The sequence below is a fragment of the Cupressus sempervirens genome, chromosome 10, assembly GCF_028749045.1.
Source record: "Cupressus sempervirens isolate cs-2001-9-10 chromosome 10, ASM2874904v1, whole genome shotgun sequence".
Classification (NCBI taxonomy): domain Eukaryota; kingdom Viridiplantae; phylum Streptophyta; class Pinopsida; order Cupressales; family Cupressaceae; genus Cupressus; species Cupressus sempervirens.
The window spans coordinates 697,514,123-697,529,861 of NC_143127.1; positions in this window are offsets into that span (position 1 = coordinate 697,514,123).

Consider the following 15,739-nt stretch of genomic DNA (forward strand, 5'->3'; position numbering starts at 1 on the left):
GAGAACATTCTTTATCATTCCAACAACTCTTATTATCAATTCAATCATTTCTAATAGTTTTTCCCAAATTGGGTTTCCACACAAATCATTATGTCAAGTGTGTTGATGAATGTGTTGTGTTTCATGCTTATAGGAAGAAAGTATTTTCAAATGATCCAAAATGTTTTGCTTTGTATCTAAACTTAAAAACTTAAAAGAACAAATCCTTAAATGGAACAAAAAATATATTAAGAATATTTTCCAAGATAAACTAGATAAAGAAGTGGACCTAGATAAACTTAGTGAATAAATAATAAAATTTGGAATGAACAATGAAAGATACCTAAAAGAAAAAAAACTACTAACAAAAACAGAACTTATCATTTCCAAAGATGAGATTTATTGGAAACAAAAATCAAGCAAAAAGTGGTTAACAAAAGGTGAAAAAAATACGAATTTCTTCCATAACAAGACCTTAAAAAATAGAAATATTAATAGAACGAACAATATCAAAAGTGAGTTAGGAACAACAAAAAAAGACCCTAACCAAATAGTACAAGTTTTTTTTAAATATTTCACAAACACTCTCAATAACTTTGAATATTCAAATTTAATAGCACAAAACACTATGTTACAATCCATCCCAAAATTGATAACTAATGAGGAAAAAAAATTTCTCAACTCACCATTATCCTTGGAAGAAGTTAAAATGACTCATTTCTACATGAATCCTAATAAATCCCATGGTCTAGATGGATTCCATGCCTTATTCTTTGAAAAATGCTAGAACATTCTAGGACTAGAACTATAGAAAGCAATAGAAGCTACACAAAACTTAGGTTCAATCCTAGCTAAAATTAACAACACCTTCCTTATATTAATTCCAAAGAAATAAATAAATGAAGAACCAAAGGGCTACAGACCTATGGAAACCATATATAAAATTCTCTCTAAGCCCCTAGCAAATAGACTAAATAAGATCTTACCAAAAAGCATCTCAGAAGAATAGAATGGATTTGTCCCAGGAAGATCAATTTTGGATGGTATAACCATTATCCAAGAGATGATCCACTTAGCTCAACTTAAAAAAGAAGCTTGTATGCTGATGAAATTAGACATTTAGAAAGCATATGACAAGGTTGACTATAGATTCTTATGTAAAACACTTGAAGCCTTTGTTTTTTCACAACAATGGACAAACTTGATTTTTAACTACATTTCTAGACCAAAATCTCTATCCTAATTAATGGAACCCCAAAAAGTTTTTTTAACATCTATTAGGGAATTAGACAAGGAGATCTAGTATCCCCATTTTTCTTTATCGTCATGGTGGAAGAATTTGGTAGATCAATCAAAAAAGCTCAAGGGGAAGGAAAAATAAAATGAATTAAAGTAGTAGAGGGAATTGCTAACATAACCCATCAATAGTTTATAGATGACACCATTCTACTAGGAGGAAAAAATTATATGCACACCTCAAGTAAAATTTTCAATGCTAGTAAGTTAGCAAATTTCTTCCTCAATACAACATCAAACACTAAAACTAGAATTTGCAACTACATGGGGCACAAAAAAGGCTCATTCCCATGTAAATACCTCAACATCCCCCTGGAAAAATCCACTAGAAGAAAAAACTTATGAGAACACTCCCTTGAGAAACTATACAAGAAAATGGAAAATTGGAAAGGTAGATGGCTATCAAAAGCAGCGAGAATAACCAAGATTAAAGCCATTCTCTCCTCAATCCCAATATACCAAATGTCATGTCTCCTACTACCCAAAGGAAAAAAAAATAAAATAGACAAGAAAATGGAAAGCTTCTTTTGGAATGGTCTAGATGATAAGAAGAAACAAGCACTTTTTGCAAACCTAAAACTCTAGGAGGATTAGGAATCAAAAACCTAACCTAGCAAAATGAAGCATTGGGTGTAAAAATGTTTTGGAGGATCTACCAAGAACACAATAGTAAATGGGCCAAAATTTTACACCACAAAAATTCCATCAGCAATAATGCTACATCTCTTTTTAGAACTAAAAATCCTCCCAAAGGATCACAATTGTGGAATTTTATGATGCAATGCAAACCCCTCATTCGTAAGAACTTAACATGGGATATAGGAAATGGTGAAGAAGCTCTATTCTAGGAAAATTATTGGGATGACCTCCCTCGTCCCCCCCAAACTAGCTATCAAATTCCAATAAATATCATTAACAAGCTCTCAAACATGTGAGGGAGGAAAGTAAAAAACTACATGGAAAATAGAAACAAACATTTGGAATGGAAGAACATACAAAACTCGACCTTTTCCCAAGAAGAGAAACAAATATATGCCAACTTTATCAAAACTAGACCAACAAAATATAATGAAAGACAATACTACTTGATATGGGGAGCATCAATGTCTAAAGAGGATGTGAAACAATCATAAACTCCTAAAGATGGGACAAAATGGAAATGCCCCTAAATCTTTATTGATATCGAGCTTGTCTTCCTAAAGTTGGTATTTTCTTATGGGCCACCACACATAATAGAATTCTTACTGCAGATAGATTTGCTAAACTTGGTTTTGAAGGGCCATCTAGATGTATCTTGTGGAAAAATAATGAGGAGATGGTGGATCATATTCTTTATTAGTGTCCCTTGGTCAAAGCATACTCGTAAGGTTTATGTCAAAAACTCAATTGGAAAAGAACATTCCCACAAAACTTGGGAGAATTTTTGATTGGTTGGCCCAAAACAACTCAATCCAAAATATGTGAAAACTTTTGGAAAATCTCTCCTTCCATTCTAATGTGGGAGATGTGAAAAGAGAGAAACATGTAAATATTCCTCAATAAAGAAATTTCAAAAGAGTTCCTTATAAAAAAAATAGAAGGTAGCAAAACGAAAACTATAAATAAAAATTAAGGAATGTATATAAGGAAGAAGGCACCTTTGGAGATTGAGATGCAAAAATAAAGAATAATTGGTTGAACCTCATTAACCCTCCCCTCATGCATAAGAAAGCCAACAAGCTAGCTAGGGAAGAATGTAAATGGTTAAAACCTCCCATAGGATGGGCTAAGTTAAATTTTGATGGTGCTGCTAGAGGCAACCCTGGGAAGGTAAGGCTGGGTTGCATTATCTATTTAGATCAAGGCATATGGGTAGAAAAAATATCAAAACATATAGGAGTAATGATTAATAATATAGCTGTGTTAGAGGACTTCATTCATGGGTTAAAAATAGGGCTACAACTAGGTATCAAGAAAATAGTTATAGAAGGAAATTATCAAATAATCCTAAATGCAATTAGAAAAAAGAGCACTCTAAATTGGAAATTAAATTCAATACTTGAGAATGCCATTCCTCTCCTAGATAAATTTGATGAACTTAAAATCCAACATATATTCTAGGAAGGTAATAAATTCACTGATCGCCTCACCAATAGAGGATTAGAAGGAGACAACAATTTAGTCTTCAACCATGAAATAAGGAAAACTAACACAATAAGTTAGTAGAGATAGAAACCTCTCATGCACTTAGAGTTCTTTAAGGAGGAGGAAAATATAACTCTAGAAATCTATATCTTAACTTTAGCTTACATTTAAGATAGAGGAACTGTATCACCTAGATTAGTAGTGCAAATTGAATACTAACTATTAAATGAAAGCATTAACAATACTAAGCAAGCTAACACTTAAGATAGGATTGAGGGTTATCACCACAAAAGGAATCAAACCAAGAATGGTAGGCTCCTAATGGAATAACACATGATATGAAAGATTGTCCCTGATTAAAGGTATGTATGCTCACAAGTTATGCTCAAGCTTAGATGGATGGATGGAGTGGATGAAGCTAAGTTTTAACAATGGATTCATGGAGTGATTCCAACATTATAAATGGTATTTTGATAGTTTATGAGCTCTCAAAATAGCATTATAACTTTGCATTGAAGGTGGATTATTTTAGTGAAGGAGGAGGGTTCAATTTATAGGCTAAGGGCTTGAGGGATGGAGGGCTAAGATGCAAGGAGAGATGAAAGCTTAAGGAGGGCTAGGATGCACTTAAAGGGGAGTACATGGATTGTGCTTATTTAGCACCAATAGAGGGGTGACACTTGTCACAAGGAGGCTGGATGTGAGAGGATAGGATAAGGGTTGGTCAAAGGCTTGATGAGGGTGGTTGAGAATGTAAGAATCATGAGTGAGGATATAAGAGCCATTTATGGCTTTGTAAGAGCATTGAAGGCTTATGGTTGGGATATTTTGGAGGGAGTTGAGATTGTTGACTTTGCTTGGTTTAGGAAAGTCTTAAGCTTACTTAGGGAATGTGACAAGGTTGGGGGGGGATTAAGCTTGGTTTAGGATTAGATTAAGGATGTTAGAGATGTCCAAGTGGATGGAATTCATGAGGGTGGGTGAGTTAGTGGCTAAGCTAGGTTAGTATGGGTGGATGGGGTGGATTTAGGCTAAATGGAGGATTTAAGATAGGTTAGGGACTATAAGGTTTGAGGGTTTTATTTATTAAAGTGATTTTAATAAATTTGGGATTTGGGATTAGATAGGAGAATAGGAATAATTGATAAATAATAGGTTATTTGATTTATCAATTAGGACTATAGATGATTAAATAAATTAATTAGCTAGGGGATGGAAAAGGATTAATTAAATAAGAATTTAATTAATGATGCCTTTAGAGATAGCTAAATAGGATTCCGAAAGCGGTGTAATCAAATTTAGGTGTCTACATTTTGCCCCTCTTTGACATAGTGTTGAGACAACATTATTTCAAAGAAGTTTGAATGGAGACGACACGAGGAAGATTGTTTTAGCAACAAAGTTGCCCCAGTCTCGGATAAGAAGAGGAGAGACTAGACTTAGAGATGCCTCCTCAAGAAGGTGGCAAGGAGAGAAGGCGAGGCTAGATAGCTTCTTGAAAAGCACAAAAATTCAAGAATAAGCAAGGAGACTCAGATTGACAAAGAGAAGGGGCTGAATTAGCTCAAACTCTCACTATGGGAGAATGATAAAGGGAGGTCGGATGCACAAGAGGAAGTAAGCTTAAGACGTTCCAGGATTGAGGGGAGGATGAAGGAGTGGAGCGCTATAAAAGGAAACTAGGAGGAGGGGATGGATGAGGGGATTATAAAGCTGATGCAATAGGATTTCAAAGAGTCAGATTGGCAAAAGATGGGTTTTGGAGATCCCTATGGCTAGGATTGTGGATCTCAAAAGATGAGGCTTGGTGGATTGATTGGATTGGTGGATCCCTAATACTAGGATTGTGGATCCCTAAAGCTAAAAGTGATGATTGATTATGAGAGATACGGTTGCACAAGCAAGGGTAGGAGAGAAAAATGTGAGATATGGATGGGGGATAATGGAGATGAAGGGAATCCGTTAAATCTTTTTGAGCCGGGGGATACTTCAAAGAGAAGTACCACCATGTAGTTGAGCACTAGATTTGCTATAGGACTATTGGTTAATTGCCAAGGTTACCAAGAACATCAAGGCCGTGTCACCAACTATTCAAAGGACTGAAAAAATAACTCAAAACAAGCACGCAAGGATTGCCCCAGCATCGCACATGAATCCCAGAGTAAGCAGTGTGGAACTGACACTGGGTAACCCACAAGCAGAAAATAAAAGATGAAAGACCTAATCAAGACCTTGCACTCGAATTGCCCCATTCATAGCACACCATGATATAAAAGATCATGGTGACCATGAGGAGGGAACAACCAAAATCACTTGGAAGAGATACGTTAAGAACAAACTTGAAATTTCGAAAAGAAAATAAATCGAAAGAAAATGTTAATCCATAAAAAGTTAACCTTTTTCCAAAGAGATCGATAGGACTAGATACTGACGGACCAAGATCAGACAAGAGGAAGGATGCATCCTACAAGGATCTATTGATAATATCGAGGACTAGATGAGCTAGGCAAGCAAAACTCTTTTAGGACAACATTTTGATGATAAGGGATCTCGTACAAGGATTCACTAAAGCACTTAACCAAGAGGACTGCAAGTTATGATCAAGTAGGAACTGACACAAAGAGATGAGAGGTATACAATGGGACCAAGCTAAGGACTAATGGGAAATGAATATACAGCTGATAGATCAAAGGATGTACAAGGGATTACTAGACAAAAGCTCAGCATGATAGGATAGCGGCAGGAAAGATAAAGATGAAGAGATAGTGGATGAAAGGTTTGGGATGAGAAGATAGTGGATGAAAAGCTTGAGATGGGGAAGTAGAGGAAAAGCATGGGATAAGGAGATAGAGGGGATGAAAAGCTCAAGAGGAGAAGATGGTTTGTGAAAAGCTTAAGATAGCGAGAGTAAAAAGCTCAAGATGAGGAGATAGCGGATGAAAAAGATCAGGATGAAGGGATAGCAAATGAAAAGCTCAGGATGAGAGGATAGCGGATGAAAAGCTTAGGATGAGAGGATAACAAATGGAAAGCTTAGGATGAGAGGATAGCAGATGGAAGCTCATGATGAGGGATAGCTGAGGGCTAGATACCAATGACAAGGGATGTACCAAGTGATGGAAAGATGGAGGTAATGCTGGGAAAAATGGATAGAGGGATTTGGGTAGAGGAATGCAAAAAGATAAGGATTAATGGAAGGATGGACATGACACGTTCTCCAAGGAATAGAGTGCCCCTAGTTATAATATGCTATTCAAGAGGATTTTTTGTGAGGGATGCAGTAGGATTGAATATTGGTCAACAAGAGGATGAGGGAGATAGATGGAAGCTAGGATGTGAAAGATTAATGAGGTAGAGGATAAGGAGGATGGGTGGATTAGGGATAGGTGGATACAAACTTTGATGGAAAAAGGGATGTCAAAGGGATGACCAAAAGCATGTATCTAGTGGTGGACTTTATTTCTATCAAGATCCAAAAGAGAATGGTGAGTGAAATGGATAGGATGTGGTTGGTATGGTGGGATGAGATGGGTATGATGGGTGATGGAATGTGCCCCCAAGTGTATGGAGCATTTGGATGGAGGGATTACATATGGCACTTGTTTGCCAAGTTTTCACCATGGTACTTGTCCAAGGCCCCTGAATTGCCAAGTTTTCACCATTGGACGATTTTTTTTATTTTTAAAACTTTTTTGATGCATTTTGACTCATAGATGTTGGCAGGATGGATAGAAAAGGATTGGATTGAACAAGTGGAATGGTGGGTGGGAGTTTGATAGATAATGGATGGGAAGACATAAGATAGGTGGGTAAATGGATGAGGAATTTGGAAAGATCATCATTGGCACACACCTTGAGAGGTGATAAAGTAGTGGGAAAGATGGTATTGAGTGAGGTTGAGGAGAAAATGGAGGAAGAGAAAGATAAGGGCTACAAGTAAAGTTGGAAGATGGAGGATTGGAAATTTAGGATAAGAAGCATATGGACTAAGAGAAGGTTGGGGGGATGAAGGATGAATATATGGGAATTTGGATAAAGGATGAATGGATGAGGCTTTTTGAGTAGCATGAATGGATGCCAATTGAGATTTTTCTTTGAGATGCATTGCTTTTATGAGCATCTTGGGTATCCACACGATTTTTGACTTTTGCAACTTGGGCCTTTGTGGCCTCTTGACTTTTTCTTTGATTTGGATCAAATGTTTTGCTTCTTGAACATGTATTTTAGAAGGGACATGTTGAGACTTGGATTTTTGTGGATTTTTGGATTTATACTTTTTAATTTTGGCATCCATTATGCTACTATTAGCCATGGGATGGCAATAAGAGCATGGAGGAGATGGAGGGATAATGGATGGAGTGATAGGGTTTCAAGGTTGGAAGGGATTCAAGGGTGAGTGCCTTTGATGTTCTAGCTAGTGGAATTGAGGGGATGGAAGGATAGATTGGAACATAGGATATGGATGGATATAATTTCCCAAAATGGATGGAGGGAATGAAGGATATGGGCCTAAAATAGATGGAAACAAGGAAGGTGTAGGTCCCAAGATAGATGGAGGGGATAAAGGATTCATATTAGGTATATAAGGACCCAAAATGGATGGAAAGGGTGTGAGATTTGGATAGGGGGTATATGGACCCAAAATGGAGGGATGGAGATAAGGAGTAGGATGGGGACCCAGAATAGATAGAGGACAAGATGGATAGGAAATTCGGGGTGCAGATGGGAGGAGTTAGGACCATGTAGGAATAGTGGCGATACCAACATCTAGAGATACACTTTTATTTCTTTCTTTAATATGATGTTCATTATTTGGAACACAAGACGTGAGTCTATTATTAGCTGAAGGAGTCAAAGCTTCATATATGATAGTTAGTTTTTCTTCAATGGATCTATCATCATAGATTATGGGAGATGTATGATCATGGAGCAAAGGGGATGGAAGGAGAGGATCTTGATAAGGATGGGTTGATGGAAATGGATCTTGAGATGAAGTAGGTGTGATGGTGGGATTCAGATATGGAGGGGATGGTAAAAGTAGATCATGTAGGGGAATAAGTGGGATGGCAGGATCTTCTGTTGTGTTGAGGGACATTTCAACATGCTTTTGGACAAGATCTTGATAGGAATGGAGGGGAGTGGATGGTATGATAGGAGAAGTATGGATGGTCTCTTTAAGTGAGGTAGGTGGATGGGTAGGAGTTTCTTCAATGGGGATGGGTTGATCGGGGAGGGACTCATTAGGTTCATTATATGGGATTTGGGTAATGCTAGGAGGAGGAGATGTGGATGGGATTTGGAGGGATTCGATGGATGGAAGGGGTTTGATAAGTGGGGTGGATGCGATAGGGATGGTAGCGATAGGATGATGTAAGAGGAGTGATGGGGGTGGGAAAGGGAGTTGCTTTGGGCTTCTTTGTACAATTCCTTGGAGACGAGTGTGTTAGACTAGGAGGACTAAGGGGATTGGGGTGATACATTGTAGAACTAGGATTGGTTGGAGGATTTGGAAGAGATTGGGATGGTGGACTTGGACTAGGGATGTAGATACTAGAATTCTCCTGGAATGGTGGAGGCTAGGAGATGAAGGTAGAGGAAGATGGAGATATGGCTAATGTATAAGAGGAATATGTGGGCACAATATAGGAAGGAGGTAAGGATGATAAAAATAATGGGTTTCCCTTGTCAAAGGCATGGTAAGGAGTACTAGTGGGTATGCATGGAGGAAGGATGGAGCAGTTTGGATTTTGGAGGATAATATCTCTAAGGGTTTCAATATATCCGTCGTAGTTGACAAGATCATCATCATCATTGGAATAGGATGGAGTGGGAGAAAGGACAATGCGACCAAACTCATCATGATAGGGTTTGGATTTCATGTTTTGATAATGAGTTGGATGGGGATGAGGTCTTGCATATGGATGAACATAGAAGCTCATGGTTGGGTTTGGATTAAGCGCATATTTTGGATTGGCTGATGAAAGATTTCCTAAGGAGAGTCAAAGCTGCATGACAGACCTAAGGAGGATTGGCTAGAGATTTTTGGCTTTCCTGTGGATGGAAGACTTCAAGGGCATGCTGTCAAAAGTGAGGGTTTTGCTTTCCTGTGCACTAGATTTGGTGGTGGCTGTGTCAACTTGAGGATAGAGTAATGATCCTATGGGCATGACATGAGATTGACCACTTGTGGATCCCAACCTTTAGCTCAAGGTGATGAGGGATACAAGTGACAAAGCTAGATTACCCTAGACAATGCTCTATCAAAGGGATAACCTTGGTGAGATTGGTTGATTGGTAGGATTGATTGGATAGAAAATTTTGGTAGAGTGACAACAACTCTTTAAAGGCTTGGGTGATTTTTGGATTGGGTTGCTAGCTAGCTGGGGGGATGATGTGGATGGAATTTGGACTTGAGATTGTTCTAAAGCAAAGAACTAGATAGATTCGGTTGCGGCGGGGGAGCTTGGATGATTTTATGATGAGGCAGTGACTACGCTAAGTATGCCTTGAGCTAGGAGATTTTTTCTTTTATGGGATTTTGACCAAAGTTGGTAAACATTCATTCAAAAGCTATGAACAAACAAGCAAACAAAAGTTTTGAGCAAGCACGTCAAACACACCAACATCCTAGGAAGCTTTCTACAAGGATGAAATTTGGTTTAGCTAGGGAGTCCTCGATATACCCAAGGTACGTGAGGCCCAAATCCATAGAAGAAACCAAAAAGATGTCACATAGCCGAGAGGAGAGGTAACCCACTTCTCCTCTTTCACTTCTCAAAGGTATAAAGTTCCTTGAGGCTTAGCCCGAGTGACAAAATTTTGATCCTAAGAGAGGTGTCTTTGGATTCACCTCCCAATTTTTATACTCCACTAGAATGCTGGAGTTGAGGTCATCCCAAGGGGTGATGAAATCCCCAAGTAGGCCTCCTAAAACTAAAAATAGGATTTTGGATCCTAGTCTTATACACCCAAGATGGCCTGCAAAGGCGACAAGGGGAGAGAAGATGTAGATGACCTTGGGCTAAAATGTAGAGTTCTTTCACCAATTGATTCTTAGATTGTCTGATCTATTGAAAACACAAGTGATTAAGATATAGATGTTCAATTCCAACTTGACAGCATTGTCAACATAATAGAAATTGAGAGATCCTCAACATAAGTAAATGTGAGCACATTGTTGAAGTGTGTCAAAATCATGCAAATGTTCATTGATTTTTAAGCATTCAAGATTGTGTTAAAGTGTTTTATGCCCAAATTTGAAGTGTGAAATATTGCAATGATTATTTGATCTTTTGCATTCAAGATTGTGTTTTTTGTTTTAATCATGCATTCCAATGAAAAGTTGATTTTAGTCCATGGCATTCAAGAGTGATTTGAGAAACATTCATTTAATGAAAGACGTGTTTAAACATGCAAGTTCATTCTTGCAAAAAACATGATTAGGTTAGTAAGACGCTCCTACCTGCAATGCTACAAAAAAACAATTTGATTAGTCATCCAAAATCTTTCAGAATGAAAGCTTAACTATGAGAATTTTTTTTAAAAACTTTTTTGTTATTTTTGATATGCGTAAAAATGATTAGAATGGTCCATATCCTATGGAACCACTAAAAGTCAAATTTTGATTTATACTCTTTTAAAAAAAAAAAGAAAAGAAAAAAGATTATGATTATGATGTGATAATGACCATAAAGATATGATGAGAAAACCTGCAGAAAACTAGTTAGAATAAAAACATGCACTAGAAAATGTAAAAAAAATGAACCAAGCAGATATCAGAGCGAACCCACGGGTTAAGAACACTTTCTCGTAGTCGTGAGAATGCGAGAATTGTTAGCGAGAATGCGAAAAATGTGAAGCTGAGTTTTGGTTTGAAAGGCAAGGTGATCTCGCAGGTTAATGCAGCGATCTCATGAGTCAATGCAACGATCTCACAGTCGTGGGAATGTGGAAACAGTTAGCGGGGATGCGAGACAAAAAATAGGTGAATTAAAAGTTGAAGCTGTAGGTTAAAAGTTGCAGAGCAATCCCGCGAAACTATGATCCCGCAGGTTCTTGGGAGAGCGTTTCCGCAGAGAAACATTTGGTGAGGATGCAAAAATTATTTTTTGAAAACATGGTAGAAATTGGTTGGGGGTGAACAGAAAACTTGCAGTTGCGGGTTCACATTCTCGCCAGAGAATAGTAGCATTCCCGCATCGCGGGATCACTTTCCTGGGGTCACAGGGATGGAAAAAATATTTGTAGTCACGTGGCAGCTGTCTGGTGATAAAATGCGAACTCACTGTCACATGTTCGCATTCTCGCCCGCTAATGGCCGTGTTCTCGCATCGTGGGATCACATTCCTAGGGTCGCGGGTTTGTAAAAAAATGCTAATTTTTGAGGTCTTCAAAATGGAAAGCGATGAGATGGTCAGAAGTGTGATTTTCAAAAGGTGACCTGCGTACCTGCAACAAAATCAGCAAACCTAACACAAAAAATTGGAAGCAAACAATGTTAGTTTTGTTAGTTTATCAAAAAAAAAGAAAAAAGATTAGATTGACCCAAATGCGGGGTCCCACCGGGCATGCCAAAATGTATCACCTAGATTAGTAGTGCAAATTGAATACTAACTATTAAATGAAAGTATTAACAATACTAAGCAAGCTAATACTTAAGATAGGACCGAGGGTTATCACCACAAAAGGAAGCAAACCAAGAATGGTAGGCTCCTAATGGCATAACACATGATATGAAAGATTTGTCCCTGATTGAAGGTATGTATGCTCACAAGTTATGCACAAGCTTAGATGGATGGATGGAGTGGATGAAGCTAAGTTTAAACAATGGATTCATGGAGTGATTCCAACATTATAAATGGTATTTTGGTAGTTTAGGAGCTCTCAAAATAGCATTATAACTTTGCATGAAAGGTGGATTATTTTAGTGAAGGAGGAGGGTTCAATTTATAAGCTAGGGGCTTGAGGGATGGAGGGCTAAGATGCAAGGAGAGATGAAAGCTTAAGGAGGGCTAGATTTCACTTAAAGGGGAGCACATTGATTGTGCTTATTTAGCAACAATAGGGGGGTGACACTTGTCACAAGGAGGATGGGTGTGAGAGGATACGATAAGGGTTGGTCAAAGGCTTGATGAGGGTGGTTGAGAATGTAAGAGTCATGAGTGAGGATGTAAGAGCCATTTATGGCTTTGTAAGAGCATTGAATTCTTATGGTTGGGATATTTTGAAGGGAGTTGAGATTGTTGACTTTGCTTGGTTTAGGAAAGTCTTAAGCTTACTTAGGGAATGTGACAAGGTTAGCAGGGGGATTAGGCTTGGTTTAGGATTAGATTAAGGATGTTAAAGATGTCCAAGTGGATGGCATTCATGAGGGTGGGCGAGTTAGTGGCTAAGCTAGGTTAGTATGGGTGAATGGGGTGGATTTAGGCTAAATGGAGGATTTAGTATAGGTTAGGGACTATAAGGTTTGAGGGTTTTATTTATTAAAGTGATTTTAATAAATTTGGGATTTGGGATTAGATAGGAGAATAGGATTAATTGATAAATAATAGGTTATTTGATTTATCAATTAGGACTATAGATGATTAATTAAATTAATTAGCTAGGGGATGACACAGGATTAATTAAATAGGAATTTAATTAATGATGCCTTTAGAGATAGCTAAATAGGATTACCAAAGTGGTGTAATCAAATTTAGGTGTCTACAGGAACATGTTTAATACTAAGCAATTAAGAAGAAAAATAGAAGATAATAAAGCATTTGCGAGTGTAAATGAAGATACTATATCTACCTTGACATTGGTAATAAACATTGTCTATACCTATATTCATATTTTTTAGACAGTGTGATTATAATTTTTCCTAGTTTGGCTTTTCTTTCCCTTTCCAGCCCTCAATCTCAGCTATGTGGCTCTTTTACTAGCTATGTGAACCATTTTTTTTCTTCCTTAGCCTTTTGACTATTTTGTCTCTAGCTCATTGTTAGCAAGATAGCCTCAGATAGTATCAGTCAGTCAAATTATATTGAATGATCATAAAGATTGACATGTATATTATATATCAAATATCAATAAAAATGAAACTTTTATTTGAATTCCTATTTTTATCAATGGTGTGAATAAATCTTTTTTATGTAACAAATGTCTGTAAGATGGGAGCTCAAGTACAATTAATCATGTTTACAAACTTCACAAAACTTTCCCACCACATAGTAAATTTTTGGATCAAATGGAAAAGAACAAGAAACATTAATCTCTGAGAAGGTAACTCTATATAATAATAAAGAAAAGGTGGCTATAAGATTACATTCTCTAATTGATAGGTACCCACATCTATCTATTGAGACTCAGCATAATCAAATTTATTTACCTCAATAATTAAATAATGAGGATACATGGATAATCAAAGAAAGTGATGGTGTATCCTTAGCCAAATTAAAACTTCAGCTAAGGACTAGTAATGTCAAGGAATCATTGGATCCCATAAAGATGTCTTTAGGATCTTCCTTCTAATTTATGTCTAGTCATCTAACAAACACTAACTAAAGAAGCAACAAAAAACATCTAGAGCAACCTAATGCATCTAGAGTACAAATATTGAATAATGTAAAATAAATTTATAATGTTCATTACTTATTAAGCTAATAATTAGTCATTTCAAATTAAAAAAATGGTTTAAAATAATTTAAGAACAAAAAATTAATTTTCATATATAAGAGCTATATAGATTAAGAACAAGGATTATTTGTAACAACATATATTGTGAATAGGAGCTAACCATTATGACAAGTGTGAACTATACTTAACATTGTAGGATTCAAGTCAAACCATCAAAATTAAAGTAGCCCTCAAATACTTTAGCTAAATAAAAACTTTGCTCTTTCCCCTTAAACTAGAAAACACAAATGTGATCAACATTGAGGTATAACCAAATAAACAATCAAAGAAGGAAGGAATTAAGTTCTAATAAGAAGGACAATCATCAAGAAGGGAATATAGTACTATAGAGAAGGGAATTCATGAAAGGCTAAGGACAAATCAAGACTGAAGATGATTATGAACACTTACCAACTAAATCTTAAAAAATAATAAACACAATACCCTTGAGTTCCCTAGACACAAGATAGAATTAAATACCACAACTCATAAAACTCCAAAAATTCACCCAATAGTGAGTATAAACGTACCTTTAAATAATAACTTGTGAAGTGCAAGATGCACTTACATGTAACCAAAACATAGAACTTTAAGTTAATCACATGAAATTAATATAGGTCTAATAGATGATTAAATTATACTAACATGGATGATGTGGATTAGATCTGGTATTTATGACTAACAAACCATGCAGAGAAAGTACCCAAAGCTTGCCAGAATCAACACAAGGCAAAACTAAATAGAAAAAGGGAGGAATCCAAAATAAAAGATGTTTCAAGAGACCTTTTTTGGATATTAAGGAGGGTAATCCCTTAAAATTATTTAAAGGAGAGAATGCCGTCCTAAAGTCCCTAACAAGGGAAAATGTAAGTGATATATAAGACTTAGGTCTCAGACCATACCAAGGGTTTTCTTGGCCCCATTCTTTTTCCCTTGTTTTTATTTTAGTTATATAATATACGAGAATTTTCCTTTTATAGATTAAAAAAAAGAATCTTAAATTTAGTATATAGAATTTTTCAAATATTGTTATAATTTTTTTTAAAAAAAATGTGAAGATATTGTCATTGTATTTAGATTTTGTCTATTTTGTTCATTCAAATATATTATTTTGATTATTTTGATTATTTTTTACAGTTACAATATTTGTAATTTTAATGCTATATTTGAATAATATAAATCTTTTTACCCAAAAAAAAGTTTTAAGTTCTATACAATTAATTTGATCTATTATACTATTATTATTTATTTTAATTTTCAAAATAATCAATAAAAAGATAAAGTTAAAAACAACAACATATATTTTCTATTAATGAGAATCTTTTAGAGGATTTTTCAATTAATTAAATACATGATATTTATTTTTTATGATAATTAAATATTTTAAATATTTATTTAATTTTTGATTCAAAATGTATTTTAAAAAAGTAATCTTAACTTTAGTATATTAAGTTTGTTTAAGTTAATTAAATAGATGATAGCTTTGTTTTTATGAGAATAAAAATTTAGAGAGTATTTTTTGAATTCTTAATATAAAAAGTAATTTTAAATTTACAACTTAAAGTTTTGAATATATTATTAAAGTTTATTTTCTATAAATGTTATCATTAAATTCATATACACTTTATTTTCTTTAGTCAAAAAAAATTATTTTTAATTAATAATTTTTTTATTTTTGTAATAA